This window comes from Typopeltis vanoorti, chromosome 3 (genome assembly GCF_054136105.1).
Source record: "Typopeltis vanoorti isolate ZY-2024b chromosome 3, IOZ_Tvanoo_1.0, whole genome shotgun sequence".
Lineage (NCBI taxonomy): Eukaryota > Metazoa > Arthropoda > Arachnida > Uropygi > Thelyphonidae > Typopeltis > Typopeltis vanoorti.
Genome location: NC_143551.1, coordinates 68,667,478 through 68,673,098, shown reverse-complemented (window position 1 = coordinate 68,673,098; position 5,621 = coordinate 68,667,478).

The following is a 5,621-nucleotide window of genomic DNA, read 5'->3' as shown; positions in this document are numbered from 1 at the left end:
GAACCACTATGTAAACTTTGTTGAAGGAATTTATGCTAGTGAGAGAGAGAGAGAGAGAGAGAGAGAGAAATCTACCGGTAGTTTTACTGAGTCTTGTGCCGATATTGATATACTGGTGGCGCAGTCTAAATAAATACATTTTACAGTGTTTATTAGGCATAAGACTAGTAAATACGAAAGGTGGATAAACATAGTAAGTAAGAAGGGTTAAGAGAGAAAAAGCGCGCACTGTTAAATAATTAGAATAAAGGTATTGCAAAAACGCAAATCAAGACATCATTCGTTACAAAGGCTGCAAATGACATTAAATATTACAATAGCGCAGTAATCAAGCACGCTCATAAATAGCAACCGTTACAAAGTACTTTATTTTTCCTTGCTTAATTTTATGTATAGAGTACATTAGTTAAGCTGATCGATTACAATAGTATTAATAAACAAGCTCCTTTAGGATCAATTTTTTTTAATATTATGATTTGTTATTGATGCCACTTGTTCACTCGTAATTTTTCTCAGAACTCTCACATCTGTAATCCGGTCTTTAGTCAAGTATTTTATTTCTTACCCAGTTCCCAGATCCATAAATTAAAATGGCTTTGAATACCGTCTTACGCACCACAAGTTTTAGCCAGATTCTCTCTCATTTCATATAAATTTATTCGACTAGCTCTCCATGGTACCAGATTTGCTTATTCTGTTTTCTATTTCTGTGCTTAAATAGCTGAAATGTTTTACTTATTTAAGTTAAGGGATATTACATCCCATATTGTTTCATAGCCGAATAAGAAACTCAAAGAGTTTATATCGCCGAATTGAAGCCTTTGGCTCTTCATATAATTAATGAAATGTTTTACTTCTGTTGTTGACTTTCGCATCAAATTTGTTGTTACAGGCCATTTATTTAAAGACTAGCTCGCAGCGGATTTAATTGAGAGAATAGTATCGTCTGCGTAGAGAAAAGAACCAAGTTGAATATCATATTCAATACCACTTTTCTTATTAATAGTCCACCAGCATTGTGTGTGTGTGTGTGTGTGTGTGTGTGTGTGTGTGTGTGTGTCCAAAGAAAGCTTGTAAACTTATAATACATTTGTACTATGGTCGGGATAAGGATTATATAATTCGGGAACCCTGACCAAAGACAAAAGAACTTTTCAAACTCAGGCCTCTAATAAACAATGTAATGGTCAAAATTAACATTGTGGAGACCACGTGCAATCCTGTTTTACAACTGATTTAACATCAAACCATCTTCCTATACATCGTTCAAATCTAAGTGCCGATTTGCAGTTTATATAAAACGTACGACGATGACTGCTATTAGCTGCATTAGCAAGTAGATGGCCACTCTTATTAGAATACCATTGAGGCGAAAACCTTGTGTAACGCCACTTCTTAAGTGATTATTATCGAAAAAAAAAAAAAAAAAAAACTCTATTTAACAGAGGTATTCAAGAGAAGAGTCTCCGTAGCTCAGTCGGTATGGACGAAGCCCTTTAGTCGGAAACACCTGGGGTCGATTCCCGTATAAGACGTGAGGAACCGTTATCTGTTTTTTTTTTTTTTTTTCGACTAAAGGTGAGTTAGTCGGTCTCATACGGAGGTAGAGGGTTTTTTTTTCTCCCGGAAACTCGGGTTTTTCGTCCCTCAGAACAGGCAAACAGGTCAGTAGAACACACGCAATTTACTGACAAGAATACTTGGAAGGCCGTGGGCGCTTAAGTGCCTGTTAGAGCCACTGATGAATGAATTCAACAGAAGACAGCGTGCCATTTTGAATCGTTAAATTGACAGAATAAACCAGAACACTTCGGAAATAGCAAAAAAAAAAAAAAAAGAAGCCCTTTTCCTACGCAGACATACCTCAATAGGTCAATTGATTCCGACCAAATTCGGAAGCCAGTTATCCCTAACAATTTCCGTACAACTGCACCACACTTGATGTCGCAGTTCTGAAAGAGGGGGGAAATAAGTTAAAGACTACATGCCGAGACCGTTACATGTTGCATCGTTCAATCACAGCTATCATAGCAAAGTTTGATCCAGTCTCAGAGACAAGGAACCTTTGTAGAGCTTTTCAGTTAAAATTTTAGTAATCCGGTCTCACATGGAAGTGGAAGGAGTTTTTTTTTATCACACAAAATAAACAAAATTGCAAGACAACGAACACTTAACATTAACCGAAATGAAATACTGACCTCGTAATTAATTACTTCAGTTATCATTCCAATTAATCCCAATCGCTTAATTTTGACAATTCATTTCTCAAGCCGCTTTACTTCGTCTAAAGAAATAAGTCATATCTCAAAAAAACTTCGTGTGTTAAATAAAAGCCAATTAAATATGGAGGGAGATTAACAGCAATTTAAAACTAGAACAATGGTCTAACGGATTTTTCTTCGCAGATCACTTCAACACGTTCTTCTGGCTGAATCCATCGGACGTTTTAAGGATTTTGTCACAAAATATCTAAAGTTTGGTTCTGCGAATTTTTTTTTCTTGATTATTACTAATGAATAAAAAAGAAAGAGTAAAATACTAAAAGAAGAATTATTGGTTGTAAATTATTTTTTTTTGTAATTGTTTTGATAATGATATTAAGAACGAAATTCAAAAACACATTGCGATGACATTCCGTCATTGGGTCTCTTAACTAAGAAAAAAGAAAAAACAATTCAAGCCAGAAATGTTTAGATGGTAGCTTTCGTCTAGGAGTTCGTTGGACTGTTCTTATGGTTCGGAGATGTTTAAATAAATTAAATCTAAATAAAATTGTCAATTAAGAGCTCCTAAACTAATTCATTAAATGCGTCAAATAATAACATTTCGTTCAACACATTAGCTGATATTATTTACCAATCTTCCTGTGTGGTTTCAACTGGATTTCAGTGGTTGTGGAATGTGCAGACAACGCCTTGCTTCAGTCCTCTCCGTGGCGGCCTTTCTTAGACCTTTTCGGTGTATACTTCGATCTTCTCAGTTGTTTTGACTTTCAAACTCTCCGCGCGCTACTTCAGGTACCTGACTTTTCATAACGCAGTCACAAGCACCTGATGCAGCACGTGAGAGTTAGAAGAAAATAAAAACCCGTACGAGTCTGGCATCTTTGTTTCTTTCGTCCATCGGCTCTTCCAAGTATAACAGGGGCCAATGACACACACCCGCTTAGTAGACTACGCACTGTGTAGCGAAGAATAACTTAATAGGGGCGAATGTCTTTTATGTTGTTATTAATCTAAGAAAGGAATGAATTGTTTTTGGTTTTTTTTGTTTGTTTTTTTGTCTATTTTACTCTTCTGTACGTCTGTCACACGACAGGTCTTTTTCTTCCTGGATATATTTGATTGAAACGTTGAAATGAGAATGTTCGCTGAAATTCATAGCTCGAATATATTTTTTTAAATTATTTTTCGATGCTTCTCAGTACCTTAAACATAAAATAAATATTAATTGCATACAATTCTGGCAAATCAGTCGACATCATTGGGCAAGAGTGCAATTGCGAAATAAATTGCAAGCAACTTACTCTTAAAACGACAACGAGTTTTGCAACCCTCACAGGCAGATCATAAAGTTTCTAGATTTTCTACGAACTTGTCTATTAATGGTAGGTTTTCATAATGGATTTGATATAATTTACAGAACATTAGGTCATAGCACTGAAATGGAGATGAGTTCATTTTTGTCTTAATGACGTCAATAATAGAAATGTGTAGAAGGAAAACTTTCTCCTCTACCAGCTAAACAAAAACCAAGAGTGATGAAAGACTTATTTTGTTAATAAAAGCGAAACTTTTGCTTAACCTTGAAGGCAATGGATTTAAGAACTTAAAAATTCATTTAAATCTTATATTTTAAATTATTTCCCTAAAAATCTCGAAGTTGTGAACAAATTACAAGGAAAAACTTTTCATCAAGATGCAATTGTGTGTCGTGAACGGGGTTGACTCGTATGTACAAGTAAAAATTATATTTTGCAGGAAAAAGTTGTAGGTTAGGTCATTAAAAAAAAAAAAATTAAGAAGGCTAAATACGTGTTGTTGTATTGTATTAACATAGCGTTAGACACCAAACTGATTAACATTAAAAACCAAGTTGGGTATTCATATCAAATGAATTTCACCTGTTTACTCAAACGATTTACACTGCTATGCGGAAAAGGGTCAGACGATATATAACGAAAGGGTTGAGCAACTAACATTTGTCTTCTAGATTTTTTCTTGGGAATAAACTCATTATAACAAAAGATAACTATGAATTCTAGTTAAACTGCGGTAAATAAGGCCCACCTAAGAACTTGCCCATGGCAGGGATGATAGAGAATATAAGGCGGCTTAATGGTATACGGAAAATAGGTTAAAAGATATATTGACCTAAAGACCTTAATCTACAGAAAAGAAGTAAAATGGCCTCTATTATCCGAAGGATGTGAAATAGGACCCACTAAATGTGTTTTCCATTCGTTGTAGATTATTTTAGGGTTTCATTATCCGGACAACACACTCAGGAAGGACCCAACGTTGGCATGAAAGCGCGAACTCTTAAATGTCATGGTAACGAATGTGATATACAAATTAGAAGTCGAGAACCATTTATAGGTTCATCCCATGGTAGCTATTGCCAATTATTTTAATGACATTCCACCTGGAATAAGAGATAAGAAGATTGAAAATGAATAAATCAGATTATATTTTCACATAGCTTACGTGCATATGGAAAAGAGTATCACGAGAATAGGATTTCTTGGGCATTCCATCTTACGATGAAGTATTGTTTCAGGTAGAAAATGATGGTGAAGATTGGTTGGCTACAACTCTTAATATAAGAACAAGAAAAACGAAGAGGAAACTGGGGATATGCTGAAAACAGATGTATGGCAAATTATACTGTTTCTTATATGTATGATTTTCGTTCCCCCCCCCCAACACACATTATTCCACTTTATTAAAGAAGATTCAATCGTTATACAAAAATGAAATACCAAAAAAAGTCACATTACAATAGAAAACACATGACTAGCATGGATGGTTGCTTTGTTTTAATTCTGACTGCTTTGTGGAAAAAAAGGTCAAAACTTATGCATAAGATAGAAAATATTTACAACCCTCACAGTGAAACAAATGAAATCGATGTTGGGCGTTTGGTTTATTCATGAAAACTCAAGCTTTCATTGTTGTAGCTTTGAAAAGTTTGTTGCAGCCATTGGAATAAAGTGGAATCGACATGAGTCATTTTTTTTTATTTTATTTTAAGAAACATTTGGATTAAGAGCTAAATTTCACTGCTGTTTCTTTAATGGACATTTAATGGAGCTTTTCTTCGCATAAAAACGGGTAAAAATAATTGAAACAATCTTACTGCACAAGAATGTGTGAGCTTCCATTTCATCTAATTTAAATATCATGTTCCTACTTGTCCCGTATGCGTACAAATCTACTTATTCTATTGCGTCCTTTTCCACCTGCCTTTTCCAAACAATCTCCTTTCAGTGGGGGGGGGGGGCCCACAAGCTCCAGATCAGATGCACCTGTCCAGTGTAGAGTGTGACACAACACCTCGTATATTTTGGCTGTGCATGATAAGATTCGGATCGCTGCGTCTTCTACGTCACATTATCCCCC